The following is a 15,717-nucleotide window of genomic DNA, read 5'->3' on the forward strand; positions in this document are numbered from 1 at the left end:
CAACCTGGCTAACCCATCCTAACCTAACGCGTCTCAACTTTTTTAGCACAAGCTGATCATGCAACATCTCATCGATGCGCGCCATGCTAATGTCCAAGGAAGTCTTAAACTCGCGGCATATGGTATGATGATCTTTTTCAATTATTTCACACACAGCATCGATCTTTCGATAGCAGAACAACTGATTTCGGACGTTCTTCCCGGAATTCGTCGGTGAGCGGAATTCGTCGACATCGTGAAAATTCAGGGTAACAATTTTTTTTCGTGCTAAAGGCTGCTGCTTGCTTGCCGTTTAATGGTTTTAGTTCATTGACGCATTCTTGTCTCCGTCGAAAATTGTGAAAAATAATTGCACGTAAATCTTTACGGTTCAATTGCATTTTTTGCCGAGATGTAGTTTTAAAGCCACTGTAAAAAACTCTATTATGGCTCACACATCAAAACGTTCTGAATGAACTTGTGGTAAAATATGTCAAACCCTCTAATGGAAGCGTCAGATGACGTCTGACAACACTAGAAGTACCCAAACCCTAAAATATTGTAATACAAGCAACCCTCGTAGACTAGGTGTCTCTTATGTTACAGTTCGCCATATTAGTGTGGAATACATTCCAGTAATTCTATCGTAAAATTACATTTGAAATATCTTAACATGAATTATTTAAAATTTGTTTGCTTCAGACCTCAACGAAATCAATTCCATTAGGGAATCAGCACCGTTCTCTTAGGTCCGTATGTTCTTAGGTATGATGTCCATTCTGATGTCCAAAAATATACATGAATTCAAATGAAATTTACTAAAATTAAAAAAAAAAATTAATATTGGTAATATCGCTGCCACCTTTGGAGTGCCTCAGGATAGCATTCTTGGTCCGTTGTTATTTGTGCATTTTTTTAATGGCATTCGTGTCTGTTTTAGCTACGCCGAATATCTGTTCTATGCAGATTATTTGAAAATTGTCTGCAGAATTTCCTGCATCTCGGATATTTCGTTGTTACAAAGCGACTTATAAATATAATCTAGTCGAATGCAGCAACACAGCAACAAATTGTCGCTAACATCAGTAAATCTTTCCGCATTTTTCCCCCTTGTTCACTCCACTCGGGGAATGTAGGGTCTCAACAAGACTCTTCCATCGTACACGGTTCTGTGCTGTTGTTTTTGCATTATCCCATGAGATGTCGGCATCTGCTAGTTCGCATCGACCTTCTCCAAGTGTTTTTTGGTTGACCGCGACCTCTGCTCCCTTGTGGGTTCCAGTCCAGTGCCATCCTCGTGATGCTATCTGGTGGTTTGTGACCTATCCATCGCCACTTTTTGCGTCTGATTTGCCTAAGAATGGGCTCCTCGTTCGTTAATCTCCACAGTGTGTCGTTACTGATGGTGTTTGGCCAGAATATTCTGCAGATGATGCGGAGGCATTTGTTGATAAAGAATTGTAGCCTCTGTGTGATGGTGTTAGAGACCAGCCATGTTTCGCTTCAGTACAACAATACGGACTTCACGCTTGAGCCGAATATTCGTAGTTTAGTGCGCCTCCCTCATACTTTAGGCATTCGCCCGAATGCTGCCCTTTGTTTAGCCTGCAGTTGACGTCTTCCTGTGGTCCACCAGAAGGTAGCAAAAGCTTTCGACGAATTCCACCGGGCATCCGTCAACCAATATCTGCCTTGCGTTATTGTGGTTAACTCCCATGACCTTGGTCTTGGCGATGTTGGCCTGCAGTCCAACAGTGCCTGCCAGCGCGACTAGTTTGTCCGCCTTCGCTTGCATGTTAGTAAGTTTGTGAGAGAGGAGGCGGATGTCATCTGGGAGTCCAAGTGCTCAAGATGTCTGGTGAAACTCCATAATCTTTCCGCATGATCTTCGCTAAAGTTATGAATTCGATTACTCTACTTATGCCATTTTAATGCTCGTCTTTCCACTGTAGAAATGAATTTTCGGATCTAGATGATGTTTTTGACTCAGAGTTCTTGTTTGTAAATCGCATTAGTTGCATTATTCCTAAGGCCTATTGCAATTTGGGGTTTCTGCGCTTGACTTAAGGATCTTTATACTTGTCGTTACATGGTTTTTGTTGTAGTATGAACTAAAAAAATTATATAAAGTATAAAGAAATTTTAAAATAAAATAAAAAATAAATAAGTAGCCAAAACTTTTGCTATCTAAATATGCTTTTTTAGAGGCTGAGAAGCTTAAATTAAAAGGTTTTTTTTTTAATATGCGTTAATTTGGATTTATTTGACAAATAATTTTGCGAATAAAATTTCAGATTTTGAGCTCTAATTTTCACCCACTATTCACAGTAAATTCAGCTGTATTTCGGTAATAAATACAAGATGACAATTTGTCGATTTTTAGTACAATTTTAACATCGATAAGTTTTTGCATCAAGATTTTGTTTGAGTTAGTTGAGTATCAATTTATTTCCCCCAACATATCCCATCAATTGATCCGAGGCATTTTATCTTTACCTCATTGATCGACATGTTGAACGCATATTTTCCATAAATAATCTTATCGAAGCCAAATAATCTAAAGTACAGTACGGCTCGAAAAAGTATATTTCTAAGTACAATTTGGAAATCTCAAATTTCATCACTGCTTTCAAGTGCTCAATCGTACCTGGTTTATCGACGTAGGTAAGTCACATCAATAAGGTAGCAGCTGTAGAGCAAAAACAACAATGGCGTACATTTTGTTGTTGCTTGAATTTCTCTTGAACTTCAAATCTTTCACGGACGTGTATTTCGCTGTTGCGTGTTGCTCCTTAGGCAATAACAAAGGTAAAAGTAAACAAAGTTAGACCACTTAGAGAGGGAATAAAATGAGAGAAAACGTAAAATCAGCTTCTTACTGCCGGTACCTTCTTGATGTATGCCTTTACCTAGGCCCGAAAATAGTCTAACCGCGTCGAATTGCAAGAAATGATTTGAATAGAATTGAGAGCTAATAAGTCGGCTTTCTCTAAAATTGCTAATTTAAAGTTTTCCGGCACCGAAAATACATCCTTTATTTAACAAAGGATCTAAAACGAAAACATTGGGTTGGGAAATAAGTTCATAGCGTTTTATTTTTTACAACGATTTCTTTGCTATTTCTATCATTTAATAGAACTCTTTCTGCTCTACGAAACTATGTAATTGTATTTTTGAGTTATTTAATTTTTTATTAGTTTTGAGGTTTAGAAATGGAATACTCAGGAGGCAAAAATCAATATTTTCGACACCTGTTCTTCTTCGCTTTACATCGAGGTCCAAAAGCTGCCGAAGCAGCCCGGAACATTTGTGAAGTGTATGAAGAAGGTGTCATAGGCGAGTCTACAGCGAGGGAATGGTTTGCAAAGTTTACAAATGGCGACTTTGATGTCGATGGCACGTCCCGCAGCAGAAGACTTTCTGAATTCGACGAAGAACTTCGCCTACCCGGTCGTGAATTGGCGAAAAAAATGAACTGCGATTATAAAACGATTCTCAATCACCTTCATTCCATGGGCTATACCGAAAAATTGGGTGCCTGGGTGCCTCAAGAGCTCAACGAAAAAAACAAAGAAAGTGGCCTTCAAATTGCTCTCAGCATCTCGCCCGCCATCGAGCAACACGCGGTCATAAACAGCGCCTTTTGTACCGAATCGTCAAGTCAAACAAAGAAAGAAGTGGGTGGCGCAGAAGATACGCCAAAGCCGAGAGTCAAGTAGGATCTTCATCCAATGAAAATCATGATATGTGCTTGGTGGGGCTGGCAGGGCATGTTGCACTGGGAAATGCTTGAAAAAAAATGCCGTGGTCATCAAGGAACTCTACATTGCCCACCTACACTGCGTATAGGAGGCTATTCGACTGAAAAAACCTGATCGAAATGGTCAAACCATCCTCCGTCACTACAACGCCAGGCCCCATGTTGCACAAGTCGTCAAAGCCGCACTCCAAGAGCTCGTATGAGTGGTCCTTCAAGAGGTGGAAGGAGGTTGTAAACAGATTAGCTTATTGATTTAATTGTTGTCCATTTTTTATTTAAATAAAAGTTTTCGGTAAAAATGCTACGAACTTATTCCCCAACCTAATTATTACGTGCAATTTTGGCTTCGTCGATTCCGTTAAGGCCAAGGCGAATTCAATAAAGGTGGTGGCAGCAAACCAACAACAATGTTTTGTACGTTTGATTGTCACAACAAAAAATTAGAAAACAAGTAGAAAGCAAAGAATTAATTCGCCTTGTTTCATTCTGTGCTGGCAGAAAGAAGAAAAAAAAATCAGCTGTTTTACCGATACCATCTTTAATAGATTCGCCTTGGTTCCGACATTTTTGATGTTAAAGAAAATGTCGAAAATGTCAAAAATGTCGGTAAAATAATGAATTTCTTTTTCCCCAACTAAAATATATGTATATACTTAATAATATTTCACGTGGAGCTCACAAGGTTGTTCCGCTTGTTATCGTATTTAGATATGTTTGTGCATAGTTTTATGGCACATTTGTATGGATGTATGTATGTATACTCTAGCACAGCTACAAAATGTTTATATTTGTGTTGCGAAAAATTTCATTGAAATATCTATATTTTAGGTTTTACAAAAATGCAACTTTCATTTATTTCCTTCTTTTCTTCCTTCAAATACGAGTGTAAGTGAATCTGATGTTTCTAATTGTCACGCAATTTTTAATGAACCTTGTGTTTGTATTTGTATTTTATCAAAAGGGCTAAAATCGAGAAAGTTCTTTTTTTTACTATTTTTTTAACCCTCCATTGGGCACACACAACCTGAAAAAAGTCTGGCCAAACGCTCGGGCCCAACCGAAGGTTTTAAAAAATGCGTCCAACGGAGGGTTAAATTCCACGCCCCTAAGGTTGCTGCCAAAAACTTATACAAAATTAAATTAAATAAAACGACTTAGTTGCTGGTACTTTTAAAAATGTATGCTTCAAGTACCGTAAATGAAAATGAAAAAAAAGAAATAAATAAAAAAAAGTGCGCGCAAACAAGCAAAAATAGAAAATAGTATTGGACCTTTGTCGCACTTTTTTCTAGAAACTATTGTTCTTTCTTAAAAACTACATCTGCAACCCTAATCGGCAACGACTCTCTGCAAAATTATTTTACCTGTTACTCTCCACACTCAAATAATTTCCATTCTTCCACTCACCGGCCTTTGCACTCGCACCAAGCCGGTATTTGTTGGTTCTTGAGTGCGTCGTCGAATTCCTGATGAGCGTCCGCTATCTCCGCTCTCAATTCTCTTTCTGTCTCACCGAGAGAGTCTTTGCGCCGCTAGAGATGCATATATTTTGTGATGTGTCGCAGAATTTGGCTTTGCACCATTATATATACGTTCATATATACATATGGATATGTATGTATATATGGCTATGTCCATATGTAAGTCTATGAGAATGTGTGATAAATTGCAAATAAATGCGTAAATACAATATCAATGGGGTTCCATTTGCCAGTGCAGAATGTAGTATTAGTGATAATGCGGCTTAAGATAAAATTGACTAGTAGTGCCGTGAGAGTCACAAGGAAATAGAAGAAGTGAATGATGTTTGCGAAAATGTAAAAATCCCTGTTAATTACATACATACATACATATTTATGTATGTATGGCATAATGTGAATTCTTTGTATGTATGTAAATATGTACATACTTGCATGGATACATATGTGTGTATGTACTTACGATTTTCATACCATTGTGAAATTCCTAGTACCGAGCGACTCACTCGTCGTAATCGTTGCAAAATTGTGAAATATACACATTTGTACCCCTGCAACCCACTGACACCTCTGCGTGATAAAATCAATTCAGTTCTATATGATACCACGAGTATTTACATTTTCATGTGCCATACAACTTGATTCTACTACTACATACTACTAATATACTTGTACAACTTCTACTACTACTACTACTACTACTACTACTACTACAACAAAAGCGTATCTCATTCTGGTAGTGTGCAAAAATGCGACACGTCAATGAAAACCGGCCGGCAGGTTTCAAGTTTTTGCTTTCTGCTTCTTCCTCTCACTGACTTTGTCTTTTTTACGTCTCTCGTCTGTTATACATACATACATACATACAAATGTACATACCCACATGCATATGATTGCTTTTGTGGTGATTTAGCAAAAACGAGAGCGCAATGAGAGCTTTTCACACCGTTGTTGTTGTTGTTGCATTCGCTTTAAAAGTTTTGTTGCTTTTTTGACAGCAACTGTACTTGCGAGCAATGGTAAATTGTATAATACAAGCAATTTTGAGCTGTTAGCGGTGGCGCTAAAATATGTTCGGCTGCTCGATTTTTAAGTTTTAATCCTAGTTTTTTATCAGTTTTTTGGATTGTAGTTACATACTTTAATGATATTATAAATAAATATATAAAATATAAATATACATACATATATAAAAAATAAAGTAGTGCATAGTTTTGACTGTTTATTTATTTATTATCCTTTTTTTTTATTAATTTTTAGTTATTTATTATTCAATTTTTTTCATAAATTTATTTATTTTGTTTATTAAATTTTAACTTTTATTTATTTTATTTCTTTTTAACATAACTTTTTTTATTAATTTTAATTGATTAATTTTTTATTTAAAAGGTGTTTTTTTTAGAGGTTAGGTTTTCAAGATGAAATAAAACTTATATAATTTAATGTTATGGCCAAGAATTTCGCTTTATTATAAAGATAAGGGTTTGCCATTATGTTTTAAAAATGATTTCGGGCAAGTGGCCGCCGCGGCTGGCTCGAATAAATTCCAGCCGTGAGGCCCAATTTTCGACCACTTTTTGCAGCAATTGGGGCCGTATGTCAGCAATAACGCGCCGAATATTCTCTTCCAAGACGTCAATCGTCTCGGGCTTATCTGCGTAGACAAGCGACTTCACATAGCCCCACAAGAAATAGTCCAGCGGTGTTATATCGCACGATCTTGGTCCATCGCCACAGGTCCACGGCAGGTCAATAAATCGATTGTTCCGTTGGCTGTATGGCATGTAGCGCCGTCTTGTTGGAACCAAAGGTCGTCCACATCTACATCGTCCAATTCAGGCACGAAAAAGTCATTAATCATGGCTCTATAGCGCTCTCCATTGACTGTAACATTATGGCCGGCTTCATTTTTAAAGAAATATGGACCAATGATTCCCTCTGCCCATAGATCACACCAAACAGTGACTTTTTGAGGATGTAACGGCGTCTCAGCAATGGCTTGTGGATTATGTTCACTCCAAATGCGACAATTTTGCTTATTGACATACCCATTCAACCAAAAGTGAGCTTCATCGCTGAACAAAATTTTCTTGTGAAAATCGGTATCGGTGGCCATCTCGTTTTGGGCCCATTCACCGAACGTGCGACGCGCTTGATGGTCATTCGGCTTCAATTCTTGCACGAGTTGGATTTTGTAAGCCCGCAAACCAAGATCCTTCCGCAAAATCTTCCCTAAAGTGGATGGGCACATCTCCAATTGCTGCGCGCGATGGCGGATGAACTCTTTCGGGTCTTCTTCGATACTCTGCTCCACAGCAGCAATAGCGTCTTCGGTGCGCACTGTACGACGTCTCTGAGGATGCGTATTATCCACTAGAGCAAACGTGGTGCGAAACCGATCCATGGTTAATCGAATTAGTGACTCTGATGGACGATTATGTCGACCGAATATTGGACGCAGCGCGCGATGCGTCGCGCGAACCGAACCATTATTTTCGTAATAAATTTGCACGATTTGCAAACGTTGTTCAGGTGTAAGTCTATTCATTATGAAATGGCAAACCAACTGAGCATAAATCAAGTGACAGCTGTCAAAAAGACCATCTACGAAAAAAGTAGTGCCAACTTAAAAACCTAACCTCTAAAAAAAACACACTTTATTTTTTTTTTTTAATTTTTGATCGATTTTTATTTATTTACCTACTTAATTTTTTTTTTATTAATTTTTATTTATTTAATTATTATATTTATTTTATTTCTTTTTAACATATAGAGGGTTTTCCAATAACTCGTGTTATTTTGAATAGGATTGCTCTATCGAGAGATGATTAACGATTTTTTATGGCCGGAATTGGATGGTATTGATCTTTTATTTTCAACAAGACGGCGCTACGTGCCACACAAGCAACGAAACCATTGACCTTTTACGGGAAAAGTTTCCGGACCGTGTTATCTCTCGAAGAGGTGATCACAATTGGCCACCGAGATCTTGTGATTTAACACCTTGTAACTTTTTACTTTTAGACCACTTGAAAGAGAAGGTCTACGCCAATAGCCCAGGGTCGATTCAATATGGAATTCAGATGGAATTCGTGAGGATATCGAGGGCATAGGGCAGCCACTTTGCAATTCGGTTATGGAAAATTTCATGAAAAGGATATTGTCCTGTAAGCGTGGTCGTGGTGGACGTTTTCCTGATATTATTTTCCACTATTAACGGCATACGTTCCTCTTTATAATGAAATAAACATACGATCATTTATATTAAAAAATAACATTTTTCTTTGAATATCAAAATAATCACCTCTGATTGAAAAACCCTTAATATTTTTTTAGTAATTTTAATTAATTAATTTATGAAAATTTTTTTTTTTTTGATTTTTCTTTATTTATTTAATTTTTTTTATTGATTTTTATTTATTTATTTTATTTCTTTTTTATTATATATATATTTTTTTAGTAATTTTAATTAATTTATCTAATTTGTTGTTGATTTTTATTTATTCAATTAATTTTTCATTGATTTTTATTTATTTATTTAATTTTTTTATTGATTTTTGTTTATTTATTTTTAACATACGTATATATTTTTTTTATTAATTTTAATTTATTTAGTTTTTATTTATTTATGTTATTTTTTTATTGAAGTTTCTTTATTAATTTTTATTATTAATTTTTAATTATTAAATTATTTATTTTTGTGTTTTTTTGTAATATAGTTTATTCCAAGACAAAAACCATATAAACTAAAGTTTCAAACTTTGCACACATTTTAAAAAAATTCAACAAATTTTCCATTTTTCTAAAATTTTTCTTCGAAAATAGTCAAATGAAGTTTATATCCCAAAAGTGAAACCAGCTCAAAAATCGCATGGGTTTTGATATTTTATTCTATTTTGTGTGCGGTCTTGGCTTTTTCTCCATATAAAAAAATTCGCGCAATCGTTATATGAAAGAAAATACATAACATCGTCAACAAAAAATAAAAATAATCAAAAATCAACCCAAATTTTGAGCCGCCTTAAACTGGCACAATCTTATGGCAAAATTTAATGGGCTAAAAAACTGCATATCCAGAGTTTTTGTAAAAATTCCGACTAGTAAGTTTTAATTCTTATGAAAATTTGTTGAAGTTTTAGTTAGTTTTTTAGTTTATAGTATGTGTATGTTTTTTGTTGTAGTATGAACTATATTTTTACAACAAAAATTATATATAAAAAATAAACGAATTATTTAAACTTTGCAATATGTCACACTGATATTATTGTGAACACAGGTGTATTGTAGGCTCAGCGTCAGTAGTAAATAATGAAATTCAAATAGACAAGTAAAGAGTTTACAATACAATAGTTGAGACATATAGAAGTTTTGATAGAAATATTGTGAATCTCGATTTTTACTTATGTATGTAGGCAAACAACATAGAGAGCTATTTTTTAAGTTAATTGAAGTTTTTGTCGTTTCCACGTAGTTGAACGTAGATGAAGTTTAAGCCTCAAAATATACAACAAGAAAAATTTGCAATAAAATGTTCTTCTCCTTTGTCAAAATAACTGTATGCTTGTTTAGCGTTCGGTGATAGACGATAAGAGCAGATTCCCATCTTTCATTTATTTGTAGTGAGAATACCAAGCCGACTTTTTTTCCCCACAAGAAAGATTGCAAAGGCTGTATTTTTGTAATCATTTTGATTCCCGATTTGAAAATAATATTTTCTTCAAATTGGTAAGAAAAGAATATATTTCAACAAAAAAAAATCCCAAAATTGAAATAAAAATTTAAGCTATTGAAATGCATAAAAAAAAAAACATTTCATTTATTTTCGCTGTAGAATATTTTACTTTTTTAGGAAAAAATTATGAACTGTACTTAGGCAGGCATTTACTTTTAAAACAGCATCATTCGATTTTTCAAATTCAATTATCAGAATAATTAGTTTTGCTTGCCGCCAAAACAGTACTGTGCGGCGTGATGATGCACATCCGTCTTATTATTCAGTAGCCATACCGCGCATTTTAAAAGTTTAATATACATTTTAATTTAATAATTGGCATTTTCATTTTCTTTTTTCTCTTTAATTTATTTTTTAATTAATTATTTTTATTTTTTATATTTATTTTGCAGATCTCCAATCAACTCTGAAGTTCAATTGCAGTGTGTATTACTGAAATTCCCTTAGCTTTACGTAAATCTTAGCATAGTGTTTAAAGAGAAAATGCTCGAAATTAAATACTATGAATTTTTTAATTTTAAAATTATATTTGATAAGCCTAAAACGCTCAGGTCCTATCTATGAAATGTGAGTACAAATGTGTAAAAATAAAAGTCTATTAAATTAAGTGCCACGATAAGTGTCTTACTAAACACCCACCGCTACATCTCGTCGAAAAGCAGCAACAGTTATCATATTAAGTAATTACCCCAAAGCTTAAGGTAAGTGGCCACTACATGCATTAAAAAACAAAACAAAAAAAAAACATTTATTTACTTTCTTCAAAGTGATTCAAGAAAGCACTCAAAAGCAATACAATGTATTTATCCACACTTCGCACACATTATTTGCTCCTCAAACATGCTTACGCTTAATCACTCTCTGCCTAAGGTCTTCCGGAATTACAGTTTGCCATTGACGGTGTGTTTCCGCAATTAGCACCCACCTACATTTTCTGTACTAAACAAGTGTGTGTAGATGTACATGTGTGTATGCAGCTATGCATGCACCGATATGTATGGATGTAAGAACAGTTTTATGCGCGAAGGCATACGCGAATATCCACTCCATCCCCTGTTCCTTTTCAATACGGCCATTGCGCTAATGAAAACAAAACTAACCTACAACAAAGTCATAGTGAACTGCAATTAGCGTTAGATTGCATTTGTACAAATACAAGAACAAACAATTTGCTATGCTACTTGGTTTGTACACACACACACACACACACACAAGTATGTGTGCATGTGTATATGTATGTTATATGTTCTCATTGAAGTGACAAAGTCAGTGTTTGTCGAATCTTTTTTTATCAACATTATCTGCGTGCTACTGCCGCCATTGCACACAAATATATACAAACATACATACATATAAAGCCAAAATTTATTTTATTTACATTAGCATATTTGTCATTTTATTATTTCCCTATAAGATAGCAGAAAACCTGTAAATACTTGTGCAAAAATGCATTATTGCCAAATCATTCTCCAATACACGCTTATGCATCCATATCAAAGCGACAAACTGCAGACTTGTCAAATATTTGCGATTTTTCATTTATCATTTTTATGGTTTTTGTTTTTTTTTTTAAGAACAATTCGAAGTACATAGTTAAGTAAGCAAAGCGTTATTAGTTGCTATTGAAGGTTTAATTGTATGCATGCCTAGATAGGGTTGCCACATTTTATTAATTTATTTTATATTACCGTCTTTATAAGAAAGCGCACATAAGTATAGATTAGCAAATTTCCAATTGAAGCATTTGAGAAAATATACCACATGAATGGTGTTTGGTAAGGAAATAGAGACTTAGTGTTGAGCCTATGGAGAGTTGTGCTCGCTCTTGGCGGGGAAACAGCGACAGAGAGCGGGAAAACAGTTCACTAAAATATTTAAACCCCTTTCTGACCCCGATTTCAATGAAATATGCACCGATTTGTAGACAGTAACTTTGTTTAGTGCAGAAATGTTAACCTCAACATATAGGAGGCGTGGCTTCTGACATGCAGACCAAAATATGAAAGCCAATAAATCTCTAAAACCAATTAAGCTAGGCAGCTGAAATTTGGCACGAATGCATACATTTTATATACCGTACTTATAGTGAAAAGCGGTAGTGATTAGAAAAGGGGGCGTGTCACCTCCCATATAAACTGAAATTTCCAAATCACTTTTCTCCGAAACCACAAAAGCTAAGATAATGAAATTTGTTACGTTTACAAAAATTGTCCATACCTGTCTTGCGGTGAAAAGTGGTAGGTATTGGAAAAACCTGAAACCTTCATATAGTTACATTGAATGAAACCTGCTACTTAAAGTGAGTGTCGTTATTAGTTGTTATCGACCACGGGTGATACTAGTGTTTATTGAGCGCTGAGCCTACAAATATTATTTAAAAATAAATCAATAAATAATTGGCGCGTACACTTCTGTTAGGTGTATCGCCGAGCTCCTCCTCCTATTTGTGGCGTGTACTTGATGCTGTTCCACAAATGGAAGTTTTATACGAGGGTAGCTGTAAAGGTTTACGTAACAGAGGTGTTAGTCCCCTCTCTCCTACCTCTCTACTCTGAGAGTAGTGCTTTATCTACAATACAATCATGAGTACTTAATTTAGACACATCTGTTTGTTAATTTTTGAGATATTGCGGGCTAAACAAGTTGATCGGAAGGTAAAAAGAATTGTGGAGAAAATTGAGTTTTGTGTCAAAATTAGGCTCCTTAATGAGCAGGGAAGATATCATAGATGATGTCGTTCCTACGACTGTCGGTTCTACGTTAGCGGAACGACCCGGATTTATATCCGACCAACGACTGTCACCATAGCAGCTAAACATTAACATCAACACGACTTTTGAGCTCTTTAAAACTTGCGCTTTATTTTACCAAAATTCAAAGTACTAAAAAACTGCGTACCCGATTTTTTTAAATTCTAATTAACTTTTTTTAAACTTGCAAAAAGTAAGTAAGAGAATCAATTATATTATAAAAAAAAACTAAAAATTAATAAAATTTAATATAAAGCAAATAAATTGTAAAAACCTGTTAGTAAAGCCATAATAAATAAATAAATAATTGGCGCGTACACTTCTGTTAGGTGTTTGGCCGAGCTCCTCCTCCTATTTGTGGTGTGCGTCTTGATGTTGTTCCACAAATGGAGGGACCTACAGTTTCAAGCCGACTCCGAACGGCAAATATTTTTATGAGGAGCTTTTTCATGGCAGAAATACACTCGGAGGCCATTGCCTGCCGAGGGGCGACCGCTATTAGAAAAATGTTTTTATTAATTTTGCTTTCACCGAGATTCGAACCAACGACCTCTCTGTGAATTCCGAATGGTAATCACGCACCAACCCATTCGGCTACGGCGGCCGCCGTTAGTAAAGCCATAGTACTGTAGTATTTATGGTAATGCAGTATACATTAGGGCGGGTCGATTTGTGGGGAGGCAAAAAAATCGTCCATTGCTCTGTGAAAATCATATTCTAGGGATCAAAATAAGAAACTTTGCCGAAAGAACCATACCTCTAAAACGAATTCTGACGTCCCCCATTTCAAAATATCACCATTTTTGGCCTTTACATGAAAAAAAAAAGCTAAATGGCTATGTTTTTTCTTTATTAAATTTTATTTATTTTATTTATAAAAATTTTATGAAAAAAAATGATGGGAATCTTAATTTTGACCTTTACGCCCTCCGTTGCTTGTCTGTTTGCTTACTGCAGCTGTCTAGTTCACAAGTGTCAAATATTTTTGGCGTACGACGCCATTTCCAAAAATTATAAATCTTCCGTGAGGACGCCACCTTGTATTGCAATGAACTTGGTACACATACGTGTATTACTTTTTGTTCAAGGTCCGTTGGTTCTAAAAATAAGCGAAATCAGTCAATAACCACGTCCACTTACCATATAACCATATTTTTCAAAACAGAAAAAAAATTTTAAATATCTCCATTATATAGGGTTATTCAATAGGTGCGCTTCAACTTTTTTCCGATAGGGAGGGCGAACGACGCAATACGTTTTATTTTTCGCTTGTCATTTGTAAACTTCATTAGTATACATTTCATCATGGAACGCTACACACTTGAGCAACGATTGCAAATCGTGCAAATTTTTTATGAAAATAATCGTTCTGTTGCTGCTACTTTAAGAGCATTACGGCCATTTTACGGTCCATTTAACAAGCCGTCCCGTTTTGGGGTTATGTGAAGTCATTGGTCTACAGTAACAAGCCGGCGACGATTTGTGAGCTCAGAGCCAATATTGAACGCGAAATTGCTGGAATTTCGGCCGATTTATGCGAAAGAGTGGTCGAAAATTGTGTTCAACGATTGGACTTCGTAAAACGTGCACGCGGGGGTCATGCAAAAGAAATCGAATTTCATACTTAAATGTATATGTTCAAACTCGATAATAAAAAAAAAATTAGTTAAAAAAGTCGAACCGTTTGTGTTTTATTAAAAAAAGTTCAAAAGTTGATGCGCTCTTACTGAAAACCCCTATACATAAAGTTTTGATTTTGTAAAAAATAATAAACCTAAAAGAATACCATAAAAAAAGAATTTTGCTAACTGGGCGGTTGCATACCCATTTTTGGGTAATTTCGTGTACCTTGAGAACAACTTAATATTAAAAAAATGTGCACGGGTATATAAAGGGTGATGAGATTGGAGGTACTCTTTCCAATAGGGTTTTTTTGACAGATCATGCGGGACAACTGTCAAACTAGATTCATCATTTTTTTTAGTAAGTATTCATAAGCATTTCGATTGTATTACAAGAATCAACGCCCTGTGAAAAGTGTTCAACGCGCGCTCAGGCCGATTTACGGTCCCTTTAAACAAGCGTTTGGTGCGGCCTGGAGGAATCATTGGCCTATATTTCTTCAAAGACGAGGTTGGCTCCAATGTAACAGTGAGTGGCGAACGCTATCGCGCCATGATAAGCAACTCTTTGATGCCGGAAATTGAGGTCCGTGATCTCCACAACATTTGGTTCCAACAATACGGCGCTACTTGCCATAGAGCCCGTGAAATAATGGATTTACTGCGTCGTCGTTTCGGTGTGGAGTGGCCACCAAAATCCACCAAAAATAACAGTGAAGTATAAATGTTTTGTGGATAAACCAGCTTCGATTGAGGTATTGGAAGCCAATATTACTAAAATTATTCACGAGCTACCGAGTCATTCAAAATTGGGGTTTACGAATGACGGAATTACGTCTCAGTTGCGACCAATATTTGAAAGGGATTATATTTAAAAAATAAGTGTCATGAATGGTTCTACACAAAAATAAAAAATGTTGCCAAATCACTTTGAATTTTTGTTGTTTTATTTCAATTTAAAATCGGTTACCTCTAAATTGAATACCCTTTACATCATATTGTGCGGTACGGACCGAATTTAGCACTTTACTTTTTATAAATAAAATTGTAGATGTACAAAAAAGTTACGTGAACAATTGTGTGCCATTAAAAGACGAGGCTTCGTGAGCTAAAAAACTCCAACAAATCGTGATTATGCGTGATTTTTTAAATTGTCTTCGAGAGAACGTGCACCAAAATAACTCATGCGCCTATTTCGGGTACATAAGACTTGTCGACAAAGGCGTTCTATGAACAGATTTGCGTTCTCAACTAAACCCACTCTTACAGAGCTGACAGCTTCTAAATTGCCTCGATTTGTGAACTTTGAATGCCATTTCGTATTTATTTTTATATTTTTTTTTTTTTTTCAAAGTCAAACGAACAATAGAGTACTGAGGAAGTATGCTTAGGGTCT

General features: G+C 35.5%; 1 protein-coding gene across 1 annotated transcript in view; it reads left to right on the top strand.

Moving 5' to 3' along the window:
- Positions 1-10,350: 10,350 nt before the first annotated feature.
- LOC128858047 (myc protein) overlaps positions 10,351-15,717 on the top strand; it is a 92,851-nt gene continuing 87,484 nt past the window's right edge. Inside the window, exon 1 of the mRNA XM_054093977.1 lies at positions 10,351-10,650. The gene's annotated coding sequence lies outside the window, so the exon portion shown is untranslated. The remainder of the gene's footprint in view (positions 10,651-15,717) is intronic.

The sequence above is a fragment of the Anastrepha ludens genome, chromosome 3 (genome assembly GCF_028408465.1).
Source record: "Anastrepha ludens isolate Willacy chromosome 3, idAnaLude1.1, whole genome shotgun sequence".
Lineage (NCBI taxonomy): Eukaryota > Metazoa > Arthropoda > Insecta > Diptera > Tephritidae > Anastrepha > Anastrepha ludens.